This window comes from Kogia breviceps, chromosome 12 (assembly GCF_026419965.1).
Source record: "Kogia breviceps isolate mKogBre1 chromosome 12, mKogBre1 haplotype 1, whole genome shotgun sequence".
NCBI lineage: Eukaryota > Metazoa > Chordata > Mammalia > Artiodactyla > Physeteridae > Kogia > Kogia breviceps.
The window spans coordinates 32,947,751-32,961,864 of NC_081321.1; the positions used below are offsets into that span (position 1 = coordinate 32,947,751).

General features: G+C 39.5%; 1 pseudogene; it reads left to right on the forward strand.

Moving 5' to 3' along the window:
- The first annotated feature begins 9,037 nt into the window (after nucleotides 1-9,037).
- On the forward strand, nucleotides 9,038-10,440 carry LOC131766862 (N-acetyl-D-glucosamine kinase pseudogene; annotated as a pseudogene).
- The last annotated feature ends 3,674 nt before the right edge of the window (nucleotides 10,441-14,114 follow it).

Consider the following 14,114-nt stretch of genomic DNA (forward strand, 5'->3'; position numbering starts at 1 on the left):
AAAAAGGAGGATATTCTGACACATGTTCAACATGGATGAACATTGAAGACATTGTACTAAGTGAAATATGCCAATCACAAAAGAACAAATACTGCATAATTCCACATATATGAGGTACCTAGAGTAGTCAAACTCATAGAGACAGAAAGTGGAATGATGGTTACCAGATGCTGGGGTAAGGAGGAAATGGGGAGTTACTGTCCAAGGGCATACAGTTTCCATTTGAGAAGATGAAAAATGTTCTGAAGATGGATGGTGGTGATAGTTGCACAAGAATGTGAATATATTTCATTCTACCAAACCATACACTTAAGAATGGTTAAATTTTATGTTAAGTATATTTTACCACAATAAAAAAAGACCACATGTGTTCATCTGTGCATCATGTAAATAGATAATAGATAGATAGATGATAGAGCCTCTCTTTTTTATACTAATTGAAGCTGTGAACACTGTTCTGAACCTTCTTTTCTTCTCATAACAACATATCTTAGAGAGAATTCAATATCAGCACATTCTTTTAAATGGTTGGTTGATATTCTATAGTACAGGATACTATAATTTATCTAAGCTACCTGTTATCAATGGTCATTTAATTATCTACAGTCTTTTGTTACAATAAACAATGCTACAACAGCAACATAAAATCCTCTAGAATAGAAAGTACACAATAGAGCTTGTATTAGTCAGGATAGACTAGATAACATGGTGTTAAAAAAACAACCCCAAAACGGCTTTACTAAGCTCTCAGATTCTCTTAATACAGCAAGAGTTTGTTTCTTACTCATGTGACACAGCCTGCAGGAATCAGCAAGGGCTTCTGCTCCACAGAGTTCCACCATCTTCTTCATCATCCAGAAAACATAGCCTCCCTCCTTGATCACTGGGCTTCCTACAGTCTCAGCCCAGAAGTAAACTGATATCTCATTAGCCAGAACTAGTATTTTCTCCCTCTCAACTGAAAAGAGGCTGAAAAAATGTAGGAGAATAAAATAATCTATTTCAGTAACTCTTCCGTACTTCAATCACACAAATAGAAATAATTTCCTCACTAAGGTAAATCCAAAGTTTGCCAATTATTTATGGAAGGCTTTTTTAACTCTCAAGTGATTATTTTTCATTCAACAAATATTTATATCACTCCTACCATATGCTGAGTGCAGGAACATGGTAGGCACGCAATAAATATTTGCTGAATAAGCAAATAAATGATCCCTAATGGTGTTAGTAATTGCTACCATTTCTCCCAGAACAATCCAACTACTAGAAATGGATAGGAAAAGAATAAGAAATGACTTCTGTCTTCTCACCTAGTCACTTGACCAGAGCCCAAATTAACTAAACTTCCTATTTGAGGGCAAACCTCCTCATCAGGAGGAGAACCAGGAATCTGACTAAGCTCTAAGCTACAATTAAGCTATGGTTATTGCCCAATTCAAAATTCTCATTGTTTCAAGGTCAATCCATGAGCCATGGTTGGCACTTAAAACATTTCAGCTTACACCTCACATTTGCATTCTGCACAAACATTATGCACAGGTAGAAGAGGATTCAGCTTAATCCAATAGCTAATTAGCAACACCTGCACCAAGGAACTATTAGCATCTTGCTAGTAGGTTACTGTTTGCATTACAGGATAAGTGATTATGCCTGTCAAATTATGACAGGACTTGCTTCAGTTTTTAGTTCATGTATAAATTTAAATGCCATTTTTTAATGTCCCACAAAACGTTTAGATATGACATTGCTCTTTTGAATTGCAGCTACAGATTTCAGTTGTCAATGACAGATTTACAATTAAATTCCTAGGAAACTTAAAAGTTGTATTTACATGAATAAGCATATCCTTTTAATTATTAGTATCAGAGTATCTCCTGTACTCAGTCTACCTGTTCTCCCTAAGGCTCTAGTGCCTACATATAAACTCTAAAGGTAGTAACATGGGTTAATTCTCAAAATTTTACTCCTATGCCTAAAAGAACACCCAGCATGTGTAGGTACTCAATGTATATTTGTTGAATTAATTAATTCAGCTTCTGCATCTATGTTGATGACTCAGACCTCCACTCCTAACCACTCTCTAAGCTCCTGGCTTCGATTCACTTACAAAATATATTTCAGTATTTCACAATTCTACAGACAGTATATGCTCTACTATGATAAGCATTTAATTATTTTCTAGGTCTACAGTCATTCAGCTCAAAATCAAGAATTCACAGTATCCCTTTTCCACATGTGAGCAAAATCTTTTTTCCTCTAGAGAGAGGAGTGGTCAAGATGGTGGAGTAGGAAAACCCTGAGTTCTTGTTTACAGAGCAATCATCCATGAAAGTGACCTGAAAACTAGCAGAAAAGGCCTACAGCTGAGAACAACAGCAAGACAGGCAGATGGGGCAGAGATGCAATACAGTCAAGACCCACACCCAGATAGGCAACCCACAATTGGGAGGATAATTATAATTACAAAGGTTCTCCCCAAGGAGCAAGGGGTCTGAGCCCTACATTGGCTCCCAAGGCCAGGGGTCCTGCATCAGAAAGACAGACCCCCAGAACATTTGTTTTTGAAAGCCAGTGGGGCTTACTTTCAAGAGAGCCAGAGGGCTGTGGGAAATAGGGACTCTACTCTTAAAGGGCACACACAAAATCTCACATACTCTGAGACTCAGGGCAGAAGCAGTAAACTGAAAGGAGCATGGGTCAGACCTGCCTGACAATCTTGGAGAGCCTCCTAGAGAGGCAAATGCAATTGAAACTCATCCTGGGGGCATAGACCCCTGCAGCAGCCATTTTTGGAAGCTCATCCCACCACAAAGACACAGGTACTGGTAATCCTCCCTCTAGCTTATCAGTGCTGGGGCCTGGCCCCACCCTATAGCCAGGCAGCATCAGCCCTGGGATGCCGTAGGAGGCCAGCTCCCTGCCCACCAGCAGGCCAACTGTCATAAGACCCCCTGAGCTCACCCAGCCAACCTGGAAACCGACCCAGCCCACCAGAGGGCCCAGGACCTAGCCCCATCCACCAATGAGCCTGCACTTACCCCGGATGCCCAGGGGCCCCCATAGCTAGCCATCAGATTAGCCCCCCCACCAACAGGCCAACACAATCCCCTGGACAACCACACCTCACAGACAATCAAGTCAAGACTCACATTACCCACCAGCAGGCTGGCACCACTCATAGTGGATACCCAGGACCCTGGCCATGCCCAATGAAGTACAGAGAGTCCCAAACAGAATCAACCCAAAGAGGACCATACCAAGACATACTGTAATTAAAATGGCAAAAATTAAAGATAAAGAGAGAATACTAAGAGCCGTAAGGGAAAATCAACAAGTTATGTGCAAGGGAATTCCCATTAGGCTATCTGCTGACTTTTCAGCAGAAACTCTGCAGGGAGTGGCATGATACAAAGTGATGAAAGGGAAAAAAAGAAAAAAAAAAAAAAAGCCAACAACCAAGCATACTCTACACAGCAAGGCTTTCATTGAGATTTGATAGAGAGATAAAAGTTAAGAGTTCAGCACCATTAAACCAGCTAAACAAGAAATAAGGTAAAAGTACTCGAAGTGGAAAAGAAAAGGCCGAAACTAGAAATATGAAAATCACAAAAGGAAAAATCTCACTGGTAAAGGCAACTATACAGTAAAGGTAGTAAATCAACCACTTATAAAGTTAATAGGAAGGTTAAGACAAAAGTAGTGAAATCACCTATATCCACAGTAAGGAAAGGGATGTACAAAAGAAAAGGATATAAAATGATATCACAAACAATAAACAATAAACATGGAGGGGGGAATAACACTGCAGAATTGTTAAAATGCATTTGAACTTAAGAGATCAGCAACCTAAAATAATCATGTGTATGTACCTACAGATTGCTATACATAAACTTCATGGAAACCACAAACCAAAAATCTATAATAGATACACACACAAAAAAAAGAGAAAGGAATCCAAACATAACACAAAAGGCAGTCATCAAGTCACAAGGGAAGAGAGCAAAAGAAGAAGAAAGGAACAAAAAAGAACCACAAAACCAATTAACAAAATGGCATATGAATACATACCTATCAATAATTACTTTAAATGTAAGTAGACTAAATACTCCAATCAAAAGACATAGAGTGGGGCTTCCCTGGTGGCACAATGGTTAAGAATCCACCTGCCGACGCGGGGGACACGGGTTCGAGCCCTGGTCCGGGAAGATCCCACATGCCACGGAGCAACTAAACCCATGTGCCACAACTACTGAGCCTGTGCTCTAGAGCCCACGAGCCACAACTACTGAGCCCACATGCCACAACTACTGAAGCCTGTGCACCTAGAGTCCATGCTCCACAACAAGAGAAGCCACCACAATGAGAAGTCTGCACACCGTGATGAAGAGTAGCCCCTGCTCACTGCAACTAGAGAGAGCCCGCACACAGCAACGAAGACCCAACGCAGCCAAAAATAAATACATTTTTTTAAAAAATAGGGCTTCCCTGGTGGCGCAGTGGTTGAGAGACTGCCTGCCAATGCAGGGGACATGGGTTCGTGCCCCGGTCCGGGAGGGTCCCACATGCCACGGAGCGACTGGGCCCAGGTGCCATGGCCCCTTAGCCTGTGCATCCGGAGCCTGTGCTCCACAATGGGAGAGGCCACAACAGTGAGAGGCCCACGTACCACAAAAATAAAACAAATAAAAAATAAAAGACATAGAGTGGCTGAATGGACACAAAGACAAGACTAATATATATGCTGTCTACAAGAGACTAATTTCAGATCTAAAGACACACATACCTGAAAGTGAAGGAATGGAAAAATATATTCCATGCAAATGGAAATGAAAAGAAAGCCAAGGTAGCAATACTTATATCAGAAAAAATAAACTTTAAAACAAAGACTTTAGCAAGATACAATGAAGGATATTACATAATGATCAAGGCATCAATCCAAGAAAATATAACAGTTCAAAATATATATGCACCCAACACAGGAGTACCTAAATACAGAAAGCAAATATTAACAGATATAAAGGGAGAAATTAACTGTAACATGATAGTAGTATAACACCCTACTTACATCAATGGACAGATCATCCAGACAGATAATCAGTAAGGAAACACTGTCCTTAAATAATACATAAGATCAGATAGATTTAATAGATTATATAGAGAACATTCCAGCCAAAAGCAGCACAATACACATTCTTTTCAAGTGTACCTGGAACATTTTCCAGGAGAGATCACATGCGAGGCCACAAAACAGGTTTCAGTACGTTTAAGAAAACTGAAATCATATCAAGCATCATTGCTGACCATAATGCTATGAGAGTAGAAATCAAGTACAAGAAAAAAAATGCAAAACCTACAAATACATTGAGGCTAAACAATATGTTACTAATAACCAATGGGTCACTGAAGAAATTAAAGAGGAATTAAAAAAATACCTGGAGATGAATAAAAATTTAAACCTAATGATCCAAAATCTATGAGATAAGGCAAAAGCAGTTCTAAGAGGAAAGCTTATAGCTATACAAGCCTATCTCAGATACAGGAAAAATCTCAAATAAACAACCTAAAGAAACTAGAAAAGGAACCCACAAAACCCCAAGTTAGAAGAAAAGAAACCATAAAGATCAGAGAAGAAATAAATAAAATAGAGACTAAAAACAACAACAAAAGAAAAGATCAATGAAGTTTAGAGCTGGTTCTTCAAAAAGATAAACAAAATTGGTAAACCTTTAGCCAAACTCACCAAGAAAAAAAAGAGAGGGGGCTCAAATAAATAAAATCTGAAATAAAAAAAGTTACATCTGACACCACAGAAATACCAAGGACAATAAGAGATTACTATGAAGAATTATATACCAATAAAATGGACAACCTAGAAAAAATGGACAAATTCCTAGAAATGTACAACCTCCCAAGACTGAACAAGGAAAAAACAGAAAATATAAACAGACCAATTACCAGTAATAAAATTGAATCAGTAATTTTTAAAAAAAACTCCTAAAAAACAAAAGTCTGGAACCAAGATGGTCAAACAGGTGGATTCTACCAAACATTTAGAGAAGAGTTAACACCTGTCCTTCTCAAATGATTCTGAACAACTGCAGAGGAAAGAATGCTTCCCAACTCATTTTACAAGGCCAGCATCACCCTGATAACAAATTAGACAAAGATGTCATAAACAAAAAAATTACACGCCAATAATACTGATGTAATAGATACAAAAATTCTCAACAAAATATTAACAAACCAAATCCAACAATTCAACCAAAGGATCATACATCATGATCAAGTGGGACTTTTCCCAGGGATCCAAGGATGGTTCAATATCCACCAATCAATCAATGTGATGCACCACATTAACAAATTAAAGAATAAAAATCATAAGATCATCTCCATCAATACAGAAAAAGCTCTTGACAAAATTCAACATCTATTTACAATAAACACTTCAACAAAGTGGGTATAGAAGGAACATACCTCAACATAGTAAAAGCCACATATGACAAGCGCACAGCTGACATCATACTCAATGGTGAAAAGCTGAAAGCATTTTCTCTAAGATCAGGAACAAGACAAGGATGCCCACTCTCATCACTTTTATTCAACACAGTATTGGAAGTCCTAGCCACAACAATCAGACAACAAAAAGAAATAAAAGGAATCCAAATTGGAAAAGAAGAAGTAAAACTGTCACTGTTTGCAGATGACATGATACTATGCAAAGAAAATCCTAAAGACGCCATCAAAAAATTACTAGAACTCATCAATGAATTTGGTAAAGTTGCAGAACACAAAATTAATATGCAGAAATATGTTGCATTCCTATACACTAACAACCAACTACCTGAAACAGAAATTAACAATCTAATTCACAATCACATCAAAAAGAATAAAATATCTGGGAATAAATCTAAGGAGGTAAAAGACCTTTAAATGGAAAACTATAGACACTGATGAAAGAAACTGAAGGTGACACAAACAAATGGAAAGACATACTGTGCACATGGATTGGAAGAATTAACATTGTTAAAGTGCCCATTCTACCCAAGGCAATCCACACATTCAGTGCAATCCCTATCAAAATACCAATGGCATTTTTCACAGATCTAGAACAAATAATTCTTAAATTTGTATGGAAACACAAAAGACTTCGAATAGCCAAAACAATCTTAAAAAAGAAGTATGGAACAGGAGGTATTACACACCCTGATTTCACACTATACTACAAAGCTACAGTAACCAAAATAGTATGCTACTGGCACAAAAACAGACACATAGATGAATTGAACCAAGAAGCAAACCCACATTTATACAAGCAATTAATCTATGACAAAGGAGCAAGAATATACACTGAAGAAAAGATAGCCTCTTCAATAAACAGTACTGGGAAACTGGACAACTACATTCAAAAGAATCTAACTGGACCACTTTCTCACAGCATATACAAAAATAAACTCAAAATGGATTAAAGACTTACATGTAAGACTGAAACCATAAAACTCCTAGAAGAGTATGCTCTTCTAGGCAACATACTCTTTGATGTCAGTCTTAGCAATATTTTTTTTTAATCTCTCCTCAGGCAAGGGAAACAAAAGCAAAAATAAACAAGTGGAACTACATCAAACTAAAAAGCTATTGCACAGAGAAGGAAATAATCAACAAAACCAAAAAACTGCCTACTGAAGGGGAGAAGACATTTGTAAATGATATATCTGACAAGGGGTTAATATCCAAAATATACAACATCAAAAAAGTAAACAACTCAATTAAAAAATGATCAGAGGCCCTGAATAGACATTTTTCCAGAGAAGACATACAGCTGGCCAGCAAACACATGAAAATATTCTCACCATCACTCATTATCAGGGAAATGCAAATCAAAACCACAATGAGGTATCACCTCGCACCTGTCAGATGGCTATTATCAAAAAGACAACAAATAACAACTGTTTGCCAGGATGTGGAGAAAAGGAAAACCTCATGCACTGTTGGTGGGAATGTAAATTGGTACAGTTGCTATGGAAAACAGTATAGAGTTTCCTCAAAAAATTAAAAATAGAACTACCATATGAGGGGGAATTAGATGAAGGTAGTCAAAAGGTACAAACTTCCAGTTATAAGATAAATGAGTACTAAGGATATAATGTACAACATAATAAAGACAATTAACACTCACAATATTATAATCAAAGTTGTTGAGAGTAAATCCGAAGAGTTCTCATCACAAGGAAAAAGTATATTTTTTTTGCTATTTCTTTAATATTTTATCTATATGAGATGATAGATGTTCACTAGACTTATTGTGGTAATTATTTCATGATGTACGTCAGATCTTTATTCTGTACACCTTAAACTTATATAGTGCTGTATGTCAATTATACCTCAATAAAACTGGAAAGCAAAATCTTTCTTGCTCTAGTCCTGGAAATGGGCTTTAGAGCTAGAGTCTTAAGCTGGGACCACAAAGAGGGGTTTAGAAATCCAAGAACCTTATAATTCACACAAAATTTGTGTTTCATGGGTTTCTCTCTCTCTCTCGGTGTAGGAGTGGGGTTGTTGCAGGACTGTATCTGTGGTGTTGGCATCTTGGTGATCCCAGTTGCAACAGAACATGTTTGCAGTGGCGGTATAATGGCAGTGGGGGTAGTTCGAGGTCCATGTTCATGGTGTCCATGCAGGGTTGGTGATGGTTGCTACAGGACCATGTGGGCAGTCAGGACCAGCTATGTAATTCACAGGGCCTAGTGCAAAGTGCAAATGTGGAGACCAGTGTTCAAAAATGATTAAGCAATCCAAGGTGGTGACAACAGAGCATTAAACCAAGTGTGAGCCCTTCTGAACACGGCATCCTGTGCAACTGCTCAGCTTGCAGACCCAGGAGGCAGGCCCTATTAGCAGTGTCAACAAGGTGCAGATGATGGTTGCTATGGATCCACGTTTGTAATGTCAACAAGTACTGATGCTTGTTGCTGCAGGACCAAGTTAGTGGGGTGTTTGTGTTTGACGATGCACAGCCTAGCTCCTCATGACACTGTCTGCCATGTTCAACTATTTCCAGGTGCCAGATCAGCTAGGAATCCTCACTCACCTACATTTGATAAATGCAGGTTTACTGGGTTTTGCTGTTAAAATTGCAGGAGGTGCTCAGCAGGTAGCTCCCCTTCCTTGTTTTTTTCTTTTACACACATTAGTGTTTTGTTGCTGTTGTTGTCATTTTTTAATTTATTTGGTTGCACCGGGTCTTAGTTGCAGCAGGTGGGCTCCTAAGTTGAGGCTCACGGTCTCCTTAGTTGTGGCTCTCCGGCTCCTTAGTTGCAGCACATGGACTCCTTAGTTGCAGCAGGCAGGCTCCTTAGTTGTGGCATGCAAACTCTTAGTTGCAGCATGTATGTGGGATGTAGTTCCCTGATCAGGGATCGAACCTGGACTCCCTGCATTGGGAGCACCAGGTCCTATCCACTGCGCCACCAGGGAAGTCCCTCCCCTTTCTTGTTATACCTTCAGGAAGGCCGGGTGGATGCTGGGCAGACACACCACAGCAATATTATCTGGAATTGACCAGGTCTTCTTCCAATGGGAGACTGGCCTTCTCATCCTGTGTGTGGGCTCCTTATGGAAGAGCTGGGAGCTGCTGATGGAAGACTTCCTTTTGGCACTGACCCAAGGCAGAGATCCTGGCTCAGAACTGCTTCTCTACCTTCACCCTGATGAAGCTGTGGCACTTCTCTTCACTGGGCGGGACAGCCTAGGGTTCAGACACATCCAGCACCCCCTTCTCATGGACTACAGAGTTAATGCCATCACCTTCTGCTATACAACTTCTAGTAGGGGTGCTTGGCCCTGGCTCTACCCACCTCCAAGCCCAGTAGACACTGGGTCCTGGAAGGGAGGAGGCTTTTTCTCCTTTTCCTTAAACACATACACACAAATAGAAGAAAATAAACACATTTTCCCACTTCAAAAAAAAAAAAAAATGGGGTGGCAGCAGTGGCTTCAACAGCACTAAATTCCAGAAATAGCAGTGCAAACTGCATCTTCTAGTGCTTCACAGAAGTATAGCAACGGATTCCTCACCAGACACTTCTGTAAGTGTGGGTTTGGACATTTCTTCCTGGTTGCCTAGTCTCATTCCCAATTCTACAGCTCTCCCAGAGGTTCTGTGAGCTACCAATGTCTTAAAATCATAAAGTCTCCTTTCTATTTCAAAATCGGATTCATTTCTGTAGCTTATAACAGAGAACACCAACAGATATGTGACTTGCGTGCATTTACTGGGAAGCAGGCTATGGCTTTCATCAGATTCTCACAGAGGTTCTCTGCTTTAGAACCAAACCTAACTGAATTCCAGTGTCAACACTGTTCCTTCCTTGCTTCATATCCTACTTCCTTCTTATATAAAACAGGTTTAATAAAATCCACTTTGCAGTATTTTCTGAGGAATAAGCAATAATTCAAGGGGGAAGTATCTGGCATACATGTACTTCATCGAGGTTAATTCCCTTTCTCTAGACTCCTTTAAACTATAAATAAAACTTAAGTTTCATTTTAAGAAAGGGGGTTGTAAGGTAGAGTTAAAAAACAAAGATCAGTGATAACACAAACGTACTTAATATTTGTTAAAAAAATCAGGTATTCTAAATTTATTAAAGATGTTTTGAAAATACAAATAAAATCTACAGAAAACTGAGATGAGATTAAAGTATTCTATAAACAATACAGGGAAAGATCAACACAAAATTAGGCATAAGAATTAAATACCATTATAGTTCAAGATCGACACAAATGTTTCATTTCTGGAACTGATAGGTCAGGTGAAGTCCATATGCATAATATCACTGAATTTCAGAATGGCATTTGATAGAGTTTCATTATATTTGGTGAGGACCTTGTTAGACATGAGATAAGACCTGTGCTGGAAGTGACTCCGTGTGGTGGGTTCATAACTGGTTGAATGACTAGAGTCTAAAACACAGATTATGGATTGAGGGAGTAGGGTTTAATGAAGCACATCATAGGGCAAACTTCCTTGGTTGTATACACATGCTTCTTATTACTTTGGTGACGCCAGTTGAATCAAGAAATACATAGTAAAAGCCTACTATATGCCGTGCATTGTACTAGGCACTGAATATACAATGGTGAAAAAATATATATTCCTGCATTCAGGATCTTACAGGTTAGTGAGGAAAAGAAGTCAAGGATATGACCATTATAATGTAGTTTGATAAGTACTAGGATTAACATAAATACAGAGTACTACAGGAGCTCAGAAGTGGGCCATCTCACCCAGTAACAAACAAAGTCCTAAAAAAAGTGATGTCTCAGTCAAGCCTTGAAGAATAAAAGTTAGCAGAGGAAAAAAGGAGAAGTATCACAAAACAGTATGTGCAACAAAACAGTAATGTGCAAACACAAAACAGTGTGTGCAACAGTATGTGCAAAGTATCACAAAACAGTATGTGCAACAGAATGTCTCAATTCACTCAAATTGAGATAAAGCATGACCTGTTCCAAGAATTACATTTCTGATTGTATGTATGGAGCAGGGTATATGATGGTGGGGGTGATGAGAGATGAGACTGGAGGTGACATAAAAGAGTGTTAGGAGATCATTAGATAATATAAGAAGAATCCATGAAGATTCTGGTGAGCCAAAATGATAAGCTAAATACAACAAGAAATTTAAGAGGGATAAATGCAAGTTTCAAAGTCTAACTACTCAAGGATGGGTGGAAATGTTTAAGAGCATGAGAAAAAAGCACAGGGATTTTAGGTGACTACAAGATTAACATGATTTAAATGAGTGAGAAAATACAAATAGAAGAAACCTCTTCAAAATCCTAAAAGGAAGAAGTCAGAATCTGAATTTATGGTGTGACACTTGCCTCACCATACTTCAAATTTTGTGTCGTTGTATTTGCCTCCAAATGTCTAAAGGGATTTTGACATGGAAGAAGGGTCAGACTTGTTCTCTGAGGCCTCAGAGGGCAGATCTGGCATGAGGAAGTTATGTTACTGAACTCAGGCTCGGCTGCTCACCACTCAAAAGCAAACAATCGAGGGGCAAGTGTCGGTAGAAAGGAAAGTTGCTTTATTCATAAAAGCCAGCAATCTGGGGAGAAGGTGGACTCTTGGCCAAAGACCAACTCCAAAGATCCTGCTCAACCATGGCAATTTTTTAAGGGAAAAGGGGGAAACAATCTCAGTTAATCATTAAGGTAGGAGATTAGACTCTCTGTTATTTTTCCATTGTGTGCAGACCTGCTGACTTCTCCTGATTCCTTTGGATGCTGTCTCGCCCACCTGGTCCACCTGCAACTGGCTGTTCTCTGGCCCATGTGGTCTGCCTGCAAATTTGCTATACTGGGGGTAGAGAGTCAGTCATTCCTTAACTACTTAATTCTTCACTCCTACTCCTTTTAATCCAGGAAAGGAATCAACAGGTTAGGCAAGGCAGGAGTTAGGTTAAATGTTACCTAGTGATCTCATTTTTATGATTAAGGTCTGAGGAAAACAGAGACAAACAAACAGAAAAGAGGCAAAAAAGCCACTTACAAATCTCCACTGTTAGACATGATTCCATTTCTATGAGACTAGGGGCAAAGGCCCATCTGCTGTAACTGCTTCATGCTGAGAGAGGGCGTCAAATTCCTGGAGTGAAAAATGTCGACATGGGTCTGTAGCATCTCTTTCCTGACAGTTTTAGTTGCCTGCTTATATACATGGGCAGAGCAAGCTACAATTATTCTTACACCAACAAATATATAGATTATTATGAGCAATGGTGTTAATCCCATTCTTGCATCAGACACTGAGTCTGTGACTCCATTGTCCTAATCATTAACTGCTTGAGCCTGCTCTTTTGTGATTCTGGGAGGCCTGGGAGACTTCAGCTTTTCTGCAAATGAGAGGCAGGGGACATAGAGGGGCCTTTGTTCCAGGGGGTAGGGGGTGCTGCAGGGTTCTGCTCAGTTCCAGTTAGAGGAGAGCACATGTTCACTCAAGAGAAGAAAAAATTTCCGCCTAAGCCGTCAAAACCAGAATGGGCTGACTGGTGCGGTGGGGGTAATTGTGTTGAAACATGTTCAAACAGAGGCTCGTCCATGATCATTTAGGTGGATGTCTCCAAAGACCTTCATCCAGGAAGTGCAGAAGGAGCGGGAATGATAAAAAATGAAGAAGAGATGTCCCTGCCTTCAATCTAATATCGTGCTTGACATAAAGAGTTGCATGGTAATTAGTAAGGCATGTTAAAATCATACTGTCACTCAAAACTGTCCTATTTTGGAAAGATTCTTTCCTCTAAATATTAGCTTTTACAACTCCTTGTGTATTTTTTAAAAACTATGTTGCCAAAAATATTTAGTATTTCATTTTTCTGCAATTAAAATAGCATTGATTTACGACCTAAGATAAGCAAACACACATTCTGACTCTAAAGACTGAAAAGCTGGCCTTCCCCGGTGGCGCAGTGGTTGAGAGTCCGCCTGCCGATGCAGGGGACACGGGTTCGAGCCCTGGTCTGGGAAGATCCCACATGCCGCGGAGCAACTGGGCCCGTGAGCCACAACTACTGAGCCTGCGCGTCTGGAGCCTGTGCTCCTCAACAAGAGAGGCCGCGAAAGTGAGAGGCCCGCGCACCGCGATGAAGAGTGGTCCCCGCTCGCCGCAACTAGAGAAGGCCCTCGCACAGAAACGAAGACCCAACACAGCCAAAAATAAATAAATAAATTTATTTTAAAAAAAAAAAGAACACGGGTGTGTGTGCGCACGTGTGTGTGTGTGTGTGTGCGTGTGTACTTAAAAAAAAAAAAAAAAAGACTGAAAAGCTGTTCTCTGTGCATGCCACCATGGGAACCCATCCAATAATCAAGGCTCCACGCTTCCTGTAAAATGGACTCAGACTTTGCCTCCAGCTGTACAATATAGAACCCCATAGACAACATTTTTAAATTTGCCATTAAAAGTATAAGAACGTTTTCCAGACCCTACAAAAAACTACTCTTTCAGACAATGGGAATCACTTTTTTCATAGCACAAAACTAAAAAAGGCACTATAAGTCAGAAACTTTATACTCAGAGAGCACATGTATTCATTTATTTCAAATTCCACCTGA